This window comes from Pinus tabuliformis, chromosome 1_2 (assembly GCF_031772625.1).
Source record: "Pinus tabuliformis cultivar Carrire ecotype Pingquan chromosome 1_2, CPIR1, whole genome shotgun sequence".
NCBI lineage: Eukaryota > Viridiplantae > Streptophyta > Pinopsida > Pinales > Pinaceae > Pinus > Pinus tabuliformis.
Genome location: NC_142298.1, coordinates 1,052,593,208 through 1,052,611,830, shown reverse-complemented (window position 1 = coordinate 1,052,611,830; position 18,623 = coordinate 1,052,593,208).

The window sequence follows — 18,623 nt, the reverse complement described above, 5'->3', positions numbered from 1 at the left end:
CTATATTATAATTTTGTGCTACTTTGGCACGAGGATTAAATGTCAATTTGTGTACTACTCCCTTTGGTGGCTTTATCATTGGTTCAGGAATGATGGGTGGCGCAACTTCGGTCAAAGTTGTTGTTGAACTACTAGGTTGTTCATTAGCCTTGTTATTCAACAGCTGTGGATTCCCGTAATCTTTATTCCTTGTCAAAGCATCATTTTGCTGCTTTGAGATAGACAACATAAGCACTTGGGATCGGGAAGCATTTTTATTAGCAACCAGTTTGGTTCCCGGGTTTGGAAATGGATCAGTCAATACTGCTGAGGTTTTTGAACTCTTAAAGAGTTTCTTAACTTCAGCTTTATGTGGACAATCTCTTGTCTGATGATCCTCATCGCATATTTGACACCCCGCAGGGGGTTTCCTTTGCCCATAAGGGTTTGCAGAAGGTTTTTTAGGAGATGACTCATCCTACTTCTTTTTTCTCCCTTTCTTTTTCTTCTTGCCTCCTGGTTGCTTGGTTTCTTTGCTTTTGTCAGTTGACACGGCATTAACCTTCGAGGCGAGAAGTTCTTCATTTACATTTTGATCAGAAATCTTACGGGATTTCTTAGATGTAGCCTTTGTTGATTTCGTGCTTGTCGTACCTATCACGCCATCACTGGCATGAGAGTCTTTGTTTGATTTAGGAGGGGGAGGAACAGAAAATTCCGGTCTAGGAGCATCAGGTATTTTATCGTAGAGCGTGCCAGACTGAGTATAGATCAAGTCTAGATATTGTGCACGAGCAATAACTTGCTCTTCAGTGATGACTCCTCCCTTTGCCACATCTTCTGTGATAGAAGGTAATAATGACTTAATAAACCATTCAGCTAAAAGCTGATCAGGAACATACGTTTTTACCATTCTACGACGACGTCGCCACTCATGAATATGATCGGATATGTGAGTGGCCGTTGTTTGTTTGAAATTGGTAAGGAGTTCTGTTCCCGTTTCGTACCTTATGGGTAACTGAAAATGGGTTAAAAAGGTTGTGGCTAGGGTGCTGAACTTATTGAATGAAGCTCTAGGCAATTCGATATACCATTTTGCTGTTGGACCAGTTAACGTTCACTGAAAAAGGCGAAGCCTAATCGAATCATCGTTTAGAGTGTTAGATGAACACCGTAGATGAAAGGTCATCACATGATTCAACGGGTCTTCACCCGGATTTCCATTAAATTTAGGAATATCTGACGGAAGTTTATGCAGAATCGCCGGCAACTAAGGGGCATAAGCAATTGGATCATTCGTCAGCCGGCTTAGATCTGGTAATTCTAGAGTTGCTACAAAGGGCAACTGTTGATTCAGGTTAGGCAAAGCATACACAGGATAAGATGGAATCGCCTGAGCAGTGGGTCTTTGCATACCAGCATAATGTATTTGATGCTGGTAACTTTGATAAGGTTGATGGGCATAACCATTATAATATGGTTGTTGATAACCGCTTTGGAAATGCGGTTGCCCATTACTTACAAAGACTTGTTGCTCAGGTCCTTGATATGATTGTTGGAATGGCGGTTGTTGAGATTGAACCAGCCATGGTTGTTGGACCATTTGCTGTTGCCCAATACTAGATGATTGACCAAGATGAGGAGTCATAGTACTTGTTTGAGCCTGAGTCGCTCCAGATAAGGAGGCACTAACCTGAGGTTGCGATTGAGTCATTGAGACAAGAGGCTGTTGTATTGCAACCTGAGAAACTTGGGGTTGACATACAACAGGTAGCGCTTGTACTTGCGACGCAGTCACCATAGCAGGTATAGTGGGAATATTCGACACAGGATGGACTAGTTGCATTGAATATACAACCCTTGGTTGCTGAGGCAGTATTGGTACCCAACCGCTGGATGTAATTCCAGTCTGACATGAACTTTGTTGTAAACTCCCATATGGTTGTTCTCCGGGAGGGAACAATGAAAACGCATACTGCCCTCCATATGGTGGCAATCCAGTACTTAAAGGGTAGATTGGCCTTTGAAGACACATTGGATCAATTTGTTGAGTTTCAACATAAGAAATACCAGATGATAATCCAGATGAAGAAATAGGAACTGACCATGTCGTCGAAACAGTCCCTGATTGGACTTCGTCTTGTTGTTGATAACTTGCTGGGACAGATGGTATACTGGCGAACATCATTGGAGTAGCAGCAGGAGGCTCTGCCGCTGCTGCGTCGGATGACACAGTCCTGGATGTCGACAGTTGTTCAGACATATCTAGTCTATCCAAAAGATTTTCTAGCGATTTCGATTGACTTTCTTACATGATTGCGGATTACTCGATCAACTAAAAATCAAGGGGAAGTATGTTTCCGAATTAAATGAATTTTAGACGCTTTGACACAACTTGTTTTTTCGATTTTTAAGAGTCGAGAAAAAACAAAAGATGACTCTAGTCGCCTTCGATTTTTAATGAGCTTGAAGTGACAAGTGCTTAGATGGACCTTTTCCTTTAAGGAGTCTGAAAAGGAATGAAAGAGACTGCTCTGGAAATCTAGACAGAGGGATTACCAAACCAATCGCAAAACTGCAGAATAATTTTTAGGGTACGGCAGTCAATCTTCCCGAATTCTGTGTTCAGTGCATTGCGATCGATAGGGCGGCAGACACGACTTCCTATGGATAAAGGATAAAGCCTATTGTGGTCTCCCAAAATATACTCGATGGTACGTGGGAGCACAAGTCCATACTGGCACTTGTCATCTCAAAGTGGAGGAATCACCCAACCAACAGTGAAAACAACAGTTACCAGGCTTTACGACGCCGGAATATGTCTCTAGCCTAGACATCTAGATGTTGTGCGTTAGGTTCCAAAGCGTTGTTAGATTCATTAAATTTATTTTATAGTTGATCTTGCTTAAGAAATTTTCCTTTCAGGTTCACCGCGTGATGTATATGTACAATTCCTAAAATGCAATCTAAGATGACAAACAATCATTTTATCTTCTTTGTGCAATGAAAATCCTAGCTACTAAGGAAAGAGAGACAACATTCTTTCAGCATAGAGCATAGAGCACACATTATATGCACTGTCCTAAATCAAACCAACAAACAGTCTAAATGCAAATGCACATGCATGTATTTTTTTTCAACCTTCTTAATGTGTGAATGATAAAAAGAAAGCTAATGCACAAATCTGAATTATTTTTCAAAGCGACAATTACTAACAAGTTTCTTTTCAAAACAAAATGAAGACAATGACGACACTTTGCGATTTGGAATTGAAAACTTGCTTTCGACACTAGAAAAACTACTAATTCAGATCAAATACAAGAGTAACAATGTAATCGACTATCAAGAACAATCAGATTCTCTTCTATGACTGAAAACGACACTTGCGACACTTTCAAATCAAGAAGCGACAGTTCAATTACACTACTTCTTTGCAAAAGAGAACTGATAATGACTCAAAAATACATAAAAACATTTACAGTTCTTTGCACAATGGAGGCGGAATAATGGCAAGGAAGGGGGTTTCAACAGAGGTGTACTGACCATTAACAACAAAAATCCTGAATAGAACTGAAAAGAGCAGACACAGAAATCAAAATCTAAGAGCAGAGGAGGTCTGATCAGCGCACCTGCAGCACTGGGAAAATGAAATGCAACGCACTTATCCCACTCGGGAAGTGCGATGCATTCAGGATCCTGAGAAGAGACAGTGCGATGGACCAGGGACGAGACTTTGACTGGGTTCTGGGTCACAGTTTGCAGTTCAGTTCAGGGATTTAGGCCGAGCAAGTGGTAATCAGTAAATCAATCACAGGGGTAGATCTAAGGAGGTTACTAGAGCCACCACAAGGGAAATTAGAGAGCTTGTAAATCAATCGTTTAATTCATAAACAAAACTCGGAGATTGACTGAAGCAGCATTGATCTACTTTGCACTTGCATAGCAAATGCAGTTCGAAGGTTAGCTCGCTTGACTTCAGGCTCCATCTATAAGTTTATAAAGTAAACAAATGTAGATAAACAATCAATCTATTCGCTCCCCAGTGGAGTCGCCATTTTGTTACCGGGAATAATGTCTATGTAGAGCTGCTAATCCCACTAAGGCTGGTAGCTACCTTAGAAACAAAGAAACTAAAACTACTTTCGTTTTCCTTTATGAGAGATAGATGAGAGAAGAATAAAGGAGACCAACCTCTGTCTTGCGCTTGGTTCCTTGCTCGATTCCTCTCTCTTCTGATAGTCCTTTGCTACTTGCTTCCTTGTGTACCTAGCTTCACAGAGTACCTGTAGAATCAAAGAAGCATAACACTATATGAGAACATAGATCTATTATCATAAGCAATATAGGATTAGATGTATATTAACCACACAAATGCATAAAACATCAATCACACAAGTGTATGGAGGAAAACATGAATAGCTTTATTGATAATCAAGAAAGAGCCAAGAGAATTACAACCAATTGTTCTGACCCAGCATCATCCTCTCAGCAAGAAGCCCTTCTTCACCTCATGACAAGCTTAGATCACCCAATACTATGATATTGCACTAAGAAACTAGCAACACTTCCTTACAAGATACAAAATTCCAGCCTCTGGATCTCTGGGATGAGGGATCCATATATAGATGTCTGCAAGGGAGATGAGTCAGCTTTTGAGATTTGATTAGTGTCTTCTCACTGATAGTTCTTGATTCCACTTGGAGATTGATGATCTCTTACTCATCCCTGGTCGAATTCAGAGAGGCAAGTGTCACAGGAGAGGTTTCTGGAAGATTCCATGCTCCTCCACCTTGCCGATTGACCCTGCCATTTGTCCCTTCTCGCCCATCGTACCCCATAGAAGGGCTTTTTGACATGCATCACACCTAGTGTGTGTATTCAGGTGGGATTCAACGCACTTTGCCTATGGAGCAGGTGAAATGGTTTAGTTTTGATCAATTCTGAGTAGTTTTTCATGGAGAACTTCTGGGAGAAGATGTAATCAGTTGACCTTGTTCTTTTAGGGGTCGGAACAACACTTTTAGGGACTTAAGAGCCCTTGATTTATTGACATTTATGATTGGGGTTGCAGTGCCCAAAAATGTCTATAACACCACCCCTATTTTACAAAAACTATATAAAAAACCCAAAAAAATTATTTAATATTCCCACCCTTGGCAACTATAGCCATATAACAAAGTTCAGGAAATATTAAGTTCATTTGGGACTTTATATTAACCCTTCCACGTTCATAAAACCTTGGGGTTTATTTAACATCATGTAAAATAAATAACCGCATTGCAACCGCCCCCCCCCACATTAACCATATGTTAACTCTTATGCCCATATATATATCGGATTTCATTAGACTTTTGGTTAAATGAATGAATGTTCCACCATAACCAAATTTTGTTCCCCCCCGAAACATTATTTAACGTTAAATAATAGGCAGGCCCCGTTGTTGTGAACCCCCGCTACTTCATCTCCTATCCGCCGTCCGATCCCGCGCCGTAGATCCAACGGCTGGGGCAATATCGGAGCCCCCGATCTACCAGGAGTTAGCATTCGGGGGATGGGCGGTATTGCTGTCGTACCCCTGCCACGCATCAATCTCCTGGAGTGATCAGAGCCCCCTCTTGCAAAACCACCCTGGGCCAAAGGCGGTGCGGGGAAAAACCGCTTACCGCCTGCCACCTGGCCCCTAACGTCAGACCCACGTCACCCAATGACGTCGTGTCCACGTCACCTGCCACTCCTCTGCAGTACCGCCACATCATCTGCTGACATCACCACCCTGCCACCGTGTCGCCCGCCACGTCACCATACACATCAGCTGCCACATCATCCTCCGTACCCACTACATGACAAATCTACGTCATGATGACGTCATCATAAAAAAGCGCCAAAAAGTGCTAAAATGTCCAAATCTTGTTAAAAGTTGTGAAAACGATGGTTTTTGTCTATTTTTGTTTATGCGCTAGTGGAGACGCTTGCATGCGATTTTACGATCAATCCGCCACCAAACGTGCACAGTCCATCACCCTGCGAATTTGGCTCCGTAGCTCGACCCCGCAGCTCGAGTTGCACCTGCTAATTGCCCTCTGTGCCATCAAAAACAGGTATTTACCCATTTGACCCCAAACCCTCCGCATTTCCAATTTTTCTCTGTCTCTGAACCTGTAAAACCAATAAATCGCATAAATCAAGTCACCATCCCTTGGCAGATCTACTGTCACCGTCCCTACTTAACATCCTCTCCACAAAACGGCCAGTTTTGCCCATTTTCACAGTAAACCGCACTCTCAAAACAAAAAAGCAGGCCCGCACCCAAACCTGTACATTATATCTGCTGTTTTTGTCCTATTTACCAAAAGAGCCCCTCAAATTCCACTTCCCTTTGGAAAGTTTCGCTCATTTTGCTAAAACTCAGCCCATTTCATCTGCATTTTGCTCATAGAGCCTATAAATCGAGCAAATTCAGTCAAAAACCATGACTAAACTCTGCAAAATTTGCTTCTTACCATAAATTTTACACAGTAGGCCATTTTTATATCAAGGCTCAGTCTGCAATACCCTGGGAGGACCTCAGAGCTAGTGCTCAGTGTTCTGTTGCTGCATAGACCCACATTCAAATAAAAAACACAGAAAATCTAAAGATGGAGACCCCAACAGCCTTGAATATCACTCCTCTCAATGCACCCCACAGGGAATTAGAAGCACTATCTTTGGCTGATAGGGATTACCTAATCCAAGACTTGGTTGGTGACAGAAACCACCTGCAGACATTCTGTGAGCTTAGGAACAGTTATTTAAACAATAGTGATATTTATGGCATATGGGAATCAAATTTGCCCATATACTTACTCCCTTCTGTCAATGTCTTCCCTGAAATTACTCACCTCTGCTGTGAAAACTATGACCCAACTCAAAGGGCAGTCAAGTCTCCATCTGGGAGCATCCTCTTCCATATAACTCCTGACTCAATCAACCAAATGCTAAACTTCAAGCAAACTCAGCTTCTGGTCCCTCTCTCTATGAAATTCCTACTTGATGAAGGTCCTAAACTCTCTAGCTCAGAGATAGCCCGAATTTCCAAAGTTTTCATGAGAGCAAACCGCCAGCCTTCAGGGCCACCTCCTTTTCTCTATGTACGTTTCAATGAAGTGGGTAAATTACTAGTTGATATGATATCTTATGTACTGGGCTTCAAGACAAGTGAACATATTGATCAAACCATATCGGTCTTGCTGTCTGCATTTAGCCCAAGACAACCCCCTTTTGTCAAATACAATTATGCCAAACTCATTGCCAATAAGATACATGACCAACTACTAAGACTGGATAGGGAGGGAGTCTTCAAATACTCATCTTACTTCTATCATCTATTCATGTATTATTAGCCAAACTATTTCCAATGCCCCATCAAAAGATTGGACTCCAAAGGAGAAAAGAGGTCTGTGATTTTTTGGACCTCAGTCTTTCATGAAATCCATAACTCCCCCTACTCTTATTGTGAGTTCATTGACCTATTTGTCTATCTAGTCTCTTGCCTCCTGATGAGAACTCCTCCTGCTAGGCTATCCTATGACATGCAGAAAATATTGCAGCTTTCAAAAAACTACAAAATAGGTGACTGGTACTTTTACCAGAATCACACTGTCATCAGGATGTATGGCTGTGAGCTCTGTCCCTACAGGCTGCCAAGATATGTGCCAATGAGACTATTTGCCTTGGAATATTACAGGCAATTTATCAACTCAGATTTAACTCATTTTCATAGCACCAAGAAAAAGGCTCAGTTGAAATTCAAAGACCAACTAGGCCCCTTTGTCATGAACAAAAAAGAAGGATGGCAAAAGGCTGATCAGATATTGGGTGAAAAACTCAGATTACAAAGAAGTTTTTGGTGGGTACCTTATGACCCAAATGGTTTTATCAATGGAAGGAAAATAAAATATAGGCTGTTAGCCTATGAACATTGCAAAATCCCACAGATAGAACAATATCCAAACCAAGATGAGTGGGTGGAAGGGACACTAGTTGAAGAGTTCACCCAAGAAGAAATAATGGAGAAAAATGTGAAAGATTTGGAAAAAACTCTTGACTTGGATTCTTTTGAGCAGGTGACATTCAAACTGCCAAAGCAAGTGGGAGAAGGCACATCAGCTGCCACTCCACAAGCTGCCCAAGAAAGGTCTGCACCAGCAACAGGGACAGCAAAGGGCAAGGAGGTAGTTGATGCAGAGCAAGAAACAATGACAGAACAGCCAACTACTTCAATGGAATAGAGTCAAAGGCAAACCCCTCCACTATAGACAGAGGTTCCACAGGTACCAGCTTTACAGACTCCTCTTCAAGGATAATTTTAGGGGCGAATGTTCGCCCTTTGGCAAAATTAAGGGGTTTTAAATTTTTAGTGGGCAAATATTTTGTATCATAGTACATTTTTACAAATCACCTCAAATAGCCCACCTTATTTTAAGGGAGAGGGTAAAAAAGGTAAATTTAGCCCTTGAAATTAGGACTTACAACCTTCCATTCGCCCATTTTCAAGAACAAGATTTATTTAAGTGAATCCTATGGGCCAAATACCATATTTATAAAAGAGGTATGGTAATTTAATAAAAATATAATAAAATGAGAGGTATGGTAAATAAATAAAACAATTTTTATATTTACTCCATAAGTCACCTTATATACATGTAAGGGTGTAAACAAATAAAAATATAAGTAAAGTGGAGGTATGGTAAATAAATAAAACGTCTTTTTATACTTACTCAAAAGGTATGGTAAATAAATAAAAATATAAATAAACTAGACGTATCTTAAATAAATAAAACCTCTTTTTATATTTAGTCCATAACCCTCGTTCTATTTATGAAGGCTCAAGAAAGAAGTTTTATTTAAGTGAATCCTATGGGCCAAAGACCATATTTGTAAAAGAGGTATGGTAAATTAATAAAAATATAAATAAACGAGAGGTATGGTAAAAAAATAAAACATTTTTTTTATATTTACTCCATAAGTCACCTTATATTTACGAACACTCAAAAAATGGGTTATATTTAGGTGAAACCTATGGCCAAAATACTATGGGACAAATACCATGGAATAGATTGTTATTAATACCATGAAAAAAACCATTATTAACCCTAATATTATAATTAATAAAAATAAAAATGGCACATGGTATTGACCCATGGTATTCACCAAAATGACACATGGTATTGACCCATGGTATTCACCTGGAATGTAGCCTATTTAAATGGGGGAATTAAACCAGCATGTAGCCTATGCTAAGATTCACTAGGAATTTACAAAGTTTTATTATTTAGTGAAAGACTCGCCAAGATCTTACAAGATTTTATAATTGAGTAAAATATTCGCCATGCCTGGTGAGAGATTCGCCAAAAAATTATATATACATATTATATTATTGATAAAATCGCCTTCCATTTTTCCTATATACCATGGAGATTCACCCATTTATTATATTTATAAATTTAGGGGGGGTTCTTAAAATTTTCCCTACTCCTCTTAATGAGGAAAGGGGCAAGAAGCGGGATAGAGAAGAAACTACACCTACTAGTGGGTCAACACAGCAGCCAGAGGCCAAAAGGCAGAGAGTAGATCCTCAAATTGAAGAGGAAATTAGTGAAGAAGTCATAGAGAGCCCAAGGAGGGAGAAGGAAACCAGCCAGCAAATAGCTACCAGCTCTCACAGACAAGAAACAGAGAGGCAGCATGGTATGGAGGTCTCCTCCTCAAGGCAGCAAGGTGCACAACCATCTGGCATTAAAGGAACTTTCATGGAAATCAAGGCTCAAAATGAGCTATTGAAAATACAGTTGTATGATCAATTTTTGAAGACAACACCCTCCAAACAGCAGAGATTAATGGCAGCTTATGACATTAAGGAGGACAAAATGATCTTAGCTCATTTCAAGCCTAAGATACCACAACCATAGATAGCTGCAGATTACATAAAGACAAACTTAGAGGTCCTCGCCAAGGACATACACCCGATGGACCAAATTGAGCTACACAAGCAGACAGGTGAAATGGTATATGCTACTCTAGCAGACAAGGCAATGCTGGCCCACCAATTGAAGGAATCATTGAAAAATACAAATACTCAATTGGATTTGGAAAGAATGTCTTCCTCGGCCAAAGACAATAGAATAAAGACATTGGAGGAAATTATTGTGGAACTAGGGCATGATCCTAAGGCTAAGGATGCCCAAGGCATCAAAACCCTCGTGAAGAAAAAGGAAGAAGATATTGCTGCACTTAGAAAGCAGCTAAGGCTACCTGCAACTATGCACCCTCAAACTACAGAACTTGTGCAAGAGAAAGAAGGTGAGGATACAATGGATTTGATCATGAAGATGAACCAAAGGATAATTCAAATGGAGGAAGAGTTTGAGAAAGCATTGCAAGGCAAGCAGGGAGAGTCGACCTCCCAGCCACCGGTAATAGCTCCAACAGTCCCCACTGCCCTTCCCACAGTAGCAGTAGCAATTCCTCCTGTCATTCCAGCATCAACAACAGCTACATCAACTACAAATGCTACAGCAGCAACAACAACAACACCAGAATCTAGCTTAAGTATGGAAGAAATGATGAAAGCATTCAAAGAGCTAGAAGTCCAAATGACAGAGTTGAAAGAGGCCAAAGAAAAGTTGGCCAAACTTGAAGTAAGCTATGACAAGTCCAAGGTAACAGTGGCTGAGAAAACAAGGGAAATAAAAGCCTTTGACAATAAAATAAAGTCCTTAGGAAAAGAGCTTACTCTAGATAAAACTCTAGCTGAGATCAAGAAAATTCTGTGGGCCAAGATTGGCCAATCTATCACTGACCAATGGCTAGCAATTCAGACTATACATGAGCAGGTAGATTTGATAGGCCAAGCTCAATTTGATACTCAAAAGGCTAGAGCAGCATTGGGAAACATGCCTGAACAGGCCAACAGAATGATTCAATTTTTGAATACTCATACCAAGGAACAGCTGGCAGCACTAGATATCAGGAACAGGACAGATACCATTTTGATAGTGAAGAAGGTGCTGACCCTGAGAAATTTTGTACAGACTCTAGAAAGAAAATGCCAGGAAATGCAGGCATAAATCAATGACTTCAAAATAAAATTTGTAGCATTGCAGAGCAGAGGACTACCCAGCTTATTAACCAGCAGTGGAAGGCTGCTAACACATGAACAGTATGCCAACAGGGTGAATAATTATGTTGCCAATCAAATCACAGCATCCTCTAGCACCTCAGAAGAAATAGGGCCTCCCTCTGGACAGAGTCTTTATGATAAATTAGAAAATCTGTTTTACATTGAACATGAGATAAATCACCTTTTTGAGGTCCAGCCCAACTTTTATAGATATACTGAAGCTGATGAAACACGGATAAAAATACAAAGACATCAGTTGCCTACAGAAGACTGGTGGCAGAGAATGCTGGAAATTTTACCAAGGTGATTTTGTTTCTGTTTCCTCTTTTTGGGTCAGCTACAGGTCAGCAAATTCAAAGGCACGGGCCACCTGTCAAGGAGTAAAAACAACAAAAAGGAGAAGTAAAATTGTGACTGCAGCTCATTAATGAAAAGATCAAGCACCGATGACACAGCAAGACAGCAAACGCAGGAAACACAGAATAAAGACGCAACCATTAGCCAACTCACTTAATCTAGAAAGTCAAATATCTCTGACAAATTGGACAGCTAGCACACCAACATTTATTGTGGCATTTATTTCTCTCATTTACTTCTTTTGAAGAGTTGGTGATGAAAGTTATTGCATGAAGACTTATCTACAAGATATTTTGTATCTCATTTTTGTATAAATACCTCCCCATAAAATGTATTTGGGTTGGTGATTTTCTATCTGGACCTGCGCTGTAAATTTTTGAGAACTGTTCTGAAATAAAGATTGCTGGAATGCTTTGCTGGTGAATTTGTTGGTTATGGAATCAAAGGCAGAAGGATATATTGCAGAATTCTCGTGTTAATACATGGATCGATAAGTCTTCTTTACTCTTGTGTTACTGTATCTATGTTTTATTTACCACCTAAATATCATACTCTAAGTTACAGGAAAAAAGGATAACCCAGAATTTACTTTGCTGTACTCTATGTTCAATTCCTGTAATTTTTTATGTTTTCTACAGGACTAGCATAGGCAAGAATTCTTGACTGCTCTTGTCTCCCTGGTCTTTTCACTCTAAATATCATCAAGGAATTATTAACTGCTCCCTGATAATGTTTGCACAATTTCCCTCTGTTAGCATAATGAAGGATTCTTGATTGCCTTTCATTCCCTGACTTCATTTCATATTATTCTAGCTTGAAAATTGTTCTGTGTTTAATTATCTTGCTCTGTAATTTTCCTATTGCCAAAGGAACCATACCAAAAGTTTTATTTTCATCGACTCCATTAACCCAATGATTTGAACTTTTCATAATTTCACCCCTGCTCTACTAAATATCACCTTCCAAACATCAAACAAAACCTGCACTTCATAACTAGCCTAACACATAACAAAAACAAAGTTAAATTATAAAGAGAGAGCCCTCTCTGGTTGTAGATTGGCTAGAATCTGCAACCCAAAGATTGGTCTGTGGTTACCTCGACCGTATTCCCTTTGAGGAGCTTAGGGAACAACCTGAGTGATAACAAGATGCATGGAGATGTTGTAGTAGCATAGAGGTCAGAGAGGGAGCACTTGTCAGTAGCAGGTAGAGCTTTAGCATCAGAGTATGTTTCTAGCTCAACAGAGAGGTCAGTTGGGATTTTTTTGTTCTGAGAGTTGCTGGAGCAACCACACTTGGTAGAAATGTTGCATGCAGAACATTTCAAAGGTATAGGATCGGGTTTGAGAGGAAGCCTTTCTTGTTGAGAGGGAGTGTTGAAAATGGAAACAAGAAATGCTAAAAATAGAAGTGCTAAAAATAGCAATGCTAAAAATAGTAGTTTGGGTACCAGTGCTGGATTGAGCAACAAGGAATGAAAAATGGAAGTGCTAAAAATAGCATTGCTATTTTTAGTAGTTCGGGATAGATTCCTATTTTAGTTAGTCCCTGAACTAAAATAGTGAAGTAAAATTCGAATTTGAACTTAGTAGCTGTTTGAAAATAAATTAATTAATTCACCATGAGTTAATTAGTTGTGAAAAATCAAACATGAAGTCTATGTGAGGACATGCAACAGTTTCTCTATTAATTGAGGAATTTATCCATCAGTTAAAGAGATAAGGATGAGTTCTAATTTGAGTTGTAATTAGTTGGCTCAGTTAACTGAGTCAAGTCCAGTTAGATTGATTTAAACAATTTGTTTAAATTAATGTGAGTTCAGTTAGTTAATGCATGCTTGCATATAACTGCTGCACTTCAGATAACTGAATATTCTCTCATGAATAACTCATGCATGTCAGTTCAGATAGAGACCCAGTTGAGATCAAAGGAGGGATAGTGTACTATAAGTTGGATGGATTTTTCCTACAAAAGGAAGCTCATCCATGGAGAAGGATTTATCTCCTTCAAGACTACGTAGTTGGATCAGAGGTTAGTGAGTGTGTGAAGAGGCCAATTCACACAAGTGGTTGCACTGGACCCCAATCAAAACTGCGCAAAGAAATAGGAGGCTTGGAGGGTAGACCAGAGGTTGGATAGAGGCATTTGACTATCTATGAGAAGCAGAGATATTACAGAGAGAGCAGGATAGCTTTTGAGCTGATTCTTTTTGTAATACTGGTTATATTTCCACTTGTATGATAATACAGAGATGGGGTTTTAGGCTGGTGCTTTCCCCTGGATATTTCTTCTGTGTTATGTGTGATTGATTTCTCCATATCAGTTATATGTGTTCTTATTGATGTTGCTCATGTTCGATTAAGCTTCCGCTAAATTGGTTGTAGAAGTAGATCAAGTATTTTGCTTTAGTATATTGCATTATTAGGTGATCTATAGGTGGGAATTTCTACACAAACCACATGTCCTAACAGAGTTCCGAAGGGAGCAAAGAAAGTACACCTTTTAAGGTTCACCGCAATCTGGTGTCATCGGCAAGTATCCAACATCAATCATAAACTAGATACATGGTTTTTTACTAATCCAAACATAGTCAAGTCATCTAGATACACCTCCAAGAACTTGCGAATGTATTCTTTGAACGCGGCGACGACAATGCGCGAAAAAATCGTTGGTGCATTTTTCAATCCAAATGGCATAACTGTGTATTGGAAGCAGCCCCACTTTGTCGCGAAGGTCGTTTTGCTCCTATCCTTCGACGCAGTCTTAATCTAGTGGTACCCTAAGAACCCATCCGTGAATGAGTACGCTTCCTGTCCACCCACATTTTCCAACACTTCGTCTGTAAATGGTTTTGGGAACAGGTCATGTACATAGGCATCGTTCAGCTTCCTGAGCTCCACACATATCCTGATTTCACCCTTCTACTTTTTCTCCTACACTACCATAGGGCTTACCCAATCAGATTCTTCCATTGGCTCAATAATTCCGGCAGCGAGCATCTTGTCCAGTTTTTTGTGGACCTTCTATTTGTATTTTGGATTTAGCCGGTAAGGCCTCTGCTTGACTGACTTCACGTCGGGTTTTAGATTGATTCTCATTACTTCGAAGTCATCCACAATTCCTTTTAACTTCGTAATTTTAGATGGGAATAAGTCCTAGTATTCGCAAAGTAGCTTGGAAACCTTATCCATCGTGGCAGTGTCCCAATAATTTCTGAGTGTTGCATACTTTGGTTTCGCCTTCGTGCCAATGTTTACCTTCTTTGTTTTCAGCGGCGTAGTGATGTTGGGATCCTCAAGCGAGGGTACTTGAACCTCGCGATATCCTTTTGTTTCTGGAATAGTAATTTTTCGTGGGTCCTCATCTTTCTCCTCAACATTTACGTTATATCACTCTAATGCGCGGTGCAACTGTGTCGCCCATTCCAGTTGAACTACTTTGATTGTCCTCTGAGGTGTGTGAAAGATAACGGTCTTTACTACTTGCAGCGCATCATCCACAGTGCCCCACCATCGATCCTCAAAAGTGAAAGTTAGCAGAAATCCCTCGCATAGAATATCCCCCTCACTCGTACCATGATAGAGCTCTATTTCCGTATACCAATTCATAGGAATAACATCCAACGTATGATAGAACAGATGCACCCACTCTAGTTGTAGCTCGTCCCCATAGGCCTTCGTCCATTTCATGAGGTGTGAGTGTGGATCATCCCGTCCAAAGATAAATTCTATAGCTGCGCACGAATCTGCTGGACTCCCAAAGCAGGATCCTGTATCAGAGTCTCATGTAGTCTCATCGCCATTTCCGACGCTTTGGCTTGTGCGGTCAACTTCTGTTGCGACAGTGTAGCCCTTAAATGTGGTGAGAGTGACACTACAAAACACGCGCGATGTTGTGCATCTGCCAATGCCATATTCACTTTGCGAATCATACCCTTCAATCGTTGATCTAAATCCCACGGGGTTTTGCCTGGGAGCATCGCGATCTCTTTAAACCCAATAATCCTCTGCGTTTTCGACGTTGGCCTACTGAACTCCCTATTCAGTGCTATCTGAATCTCCGTGATTCTTGCATTCAGGTGATCATTTGAGTACTTAATATACCATGTCAACGCGTGATCTTGCAACGCGCTAACCAGTGTCGCCTTTATGGTATTGTCATTCACAACACCCTAGGCTTCCCATACTGCTCTTACAACGAACCAGAACTGGTCCGGATCTTCATTTCCTACCCCTTTGAATACTGGCAGCTTGACCACGTTCGCCATATTGAACTGTGATGGTTATGGAGGTGGGGTGGGTGGAGATGGAGGTAAAAGTGGTGAGACCGGTGGCGGTGTGGGTGGGGGTGGTAATCGCGGAATCCTCTGCTTTATCAAATTGACCGTGCTCCTCAGGGAAACCTCCGCGAGCTCTGCCTCACTTTCTCTTTGCGGTGAAATCAAAGGGCTACTTTCTATCCCTGTGCTACCATCATTTCTATAGGTTCTTCTGCTTCACGTAGTTGAAAACATTAATTTATTTTCATAACCCACTTTTCGCACAATAGCATTTTAATCCATGTATTCAAAGACCTTATGTACTTACCTCGCAGTCCCTTGAGGAAGCATCGCTCTGCCTCGCTGTAGCTAACAATTGTGTCGACTACAAACTCAGTGATGAATCTTCCTACTATCCAGTCAAGCCAGTGGTCTACAGTGCGGGCGATCCTGTCTTCTGAGGCTTCTAATCTCAACACTAGTTCAGGAGTCCACATGATCATTTTATCAAGCTTGCACCACCCTTGACTGTCTGCTAACTTTGCAAGCCACTAGTACATCTCAGATGGAAAGGAAGCAAAGAAAATTTTGTGGATCTATGTATACAGATAGTGCTCCAACCACTGTTATTTAGATATCCGCACGTTCCTATTTTCCTGTGTCGCGAACTCGTGGATTCTTCTGTCCAACCACTGCTCAATTTCCTTCTTTGTTGGATTCCAGTGTTCCGACATCAGACATCCTTTAGGCAGATCTCGGTCTCGGAAACGAAACCATTTGTTGGATTATTGGGGCCTGACCTAGGTTTAGAAGTGATTTAGCCGAACAAATCCCGAAACTACCGGCCCTTTTGGCAACATTTTGCGGTATGCGGACTGAGGTCTCACCCGAGGTAGTATGGGAAGGTGCTGGAACCAGGTTTCCACACCCTAGGGATGTCTGGATGAAGTTTCTAGAGGTTTGTGGTCTAAACCTACATGCTTACACTGCTTTGTGCAGCTATCGATCCTTCGCAGCCTGTGTAACTGCCTTTGCGCAGCTCTCTAAAGAGCACGAAGAAGTCCTGTCTAGATCCTTTATCCTTAATGTACTATTATGATGGTTTCTTAATTAATTTATGTGGGCCTGTTGTTTTCATATACCATTCAACATTTATATATATGTGCGCAACCATAAATAGTATAAGGTGCATAAAAGTAAACAACAACAAAGATATACAATATTCAGAATCAACTTATCTTTATTAATGCTCTTCTTCAGTTACAATCCCGACACCGCCCTGCGCACTTAGTTGCGGACTCTACTAGGCCTCTTCGCACTCAGCTGCAAAGCCTCTACCTACTCCTACAACCGAAGACTTGGACTTACAGACTCAAAGTTATTCCATTATTGACAAAGACTTATTTAAACACTCAGACTCCTTTACATCTTAGAGCCTCGCTCTATTTATACAATCCCACAGTCCACGGATCATGGGTAGTCCACCCTTACAATATATTACTTTACATACTCAAGGGCAGACAACCATTTTACTTAACCATTTACTTCATGCTCCGCGCACTTCTCGGAGTCTTTACAATACATTTTGACCGAAAACGCAAGCTTTGAGCCCCAAAACTGTGCTGTGGGGGATCTGCTGCCCAACAAGCGGGTACACACATCAACTGCTTTATGTACCTGTTGACATCCATCATGACTTGGTTCTTCCTCATGGCTTTTTTGAGGGTTCCGATGTAAGGGATCTTGTGCGTTCGCACTATGACATCCAGACTTCTGAACAACCATGCATAGGAAGCCTCGATGCTAGTGATGAGCGGAGTGTAGAAATTCTCACCGTAGATTAATCTGATTATGAAATATACTAAAGCAAAATACTTAATATACTTCTACAATAAAACTTGTGGAAGCTTAATTGATTTGAGAAAGATCAAACACAACACATATAACTGAGAAGAAGATTCAATCACACATGAAACACATAAGAATACTCTAGGAAAACCTCAACTAAAAACCCTGCTATCTGTATTATCATACAATGGAAATATCTCAGAGATTACACATAGTTTTAGCTCTCACACAGCTATCCAACTCTCAATACAATCCCTCACTGCTCATAGACAGACCAGACAACTCGTATGCCTTTCCCTATGTTCTCCAAGCCTCCTATTTCCTTGCGTAGTTTTCCCTGGGTGCTCCTGTTGTAACCTTGTGTGATACTTATCTCACACACTGCTCCAACACACTGTTTGAACTACGAAATCATCAGGGAATGAATTCCTTCTGCATGCAAGATATTTCCTTATAGGAAAAATCTAGCAATTGATAGTACAATGTCCCTGTCTTTAATCTCAACTGGGCCTTTGTCTGAACTGACATGCCTTAGTTATTTATGAGAGAATATTTAGTTATCTAGAGAACACTAGTTTCATGCATGCATGCATTAACTGACTGAACTCACAATTAGTTCCTCCAACTGTTTGGAACTAATTTAACTGTACTTAACTTAGTTAACTAAGCTAACTAATTACAACTCAAATACAACTCACACTTATCTCCTTAATTAGGGGATAGCTTCCTCAATCAAAGGTATAAATGTTGCATGTCTTCACAAAGACTTCATGTTTGAATTTCTCCAACTAATTAACTCAAGATGAATTAATTAATTATTTTTCAAATAGCTGGTGAGAATAAATTCGAATTTTAATTCTCAATTTTAATTCAAGGACAAATTAAAATTGGAATATCCCGAAATGCTATCCATAGCATTGCTATTTTTAGCATTTCTTGTTGCTATTTTCAACACTCCTTGTCAACAAGAAAGGGATTATCGGTCACCCCAATCTTGTCTCTATGGAACTCAAATTTGTATTT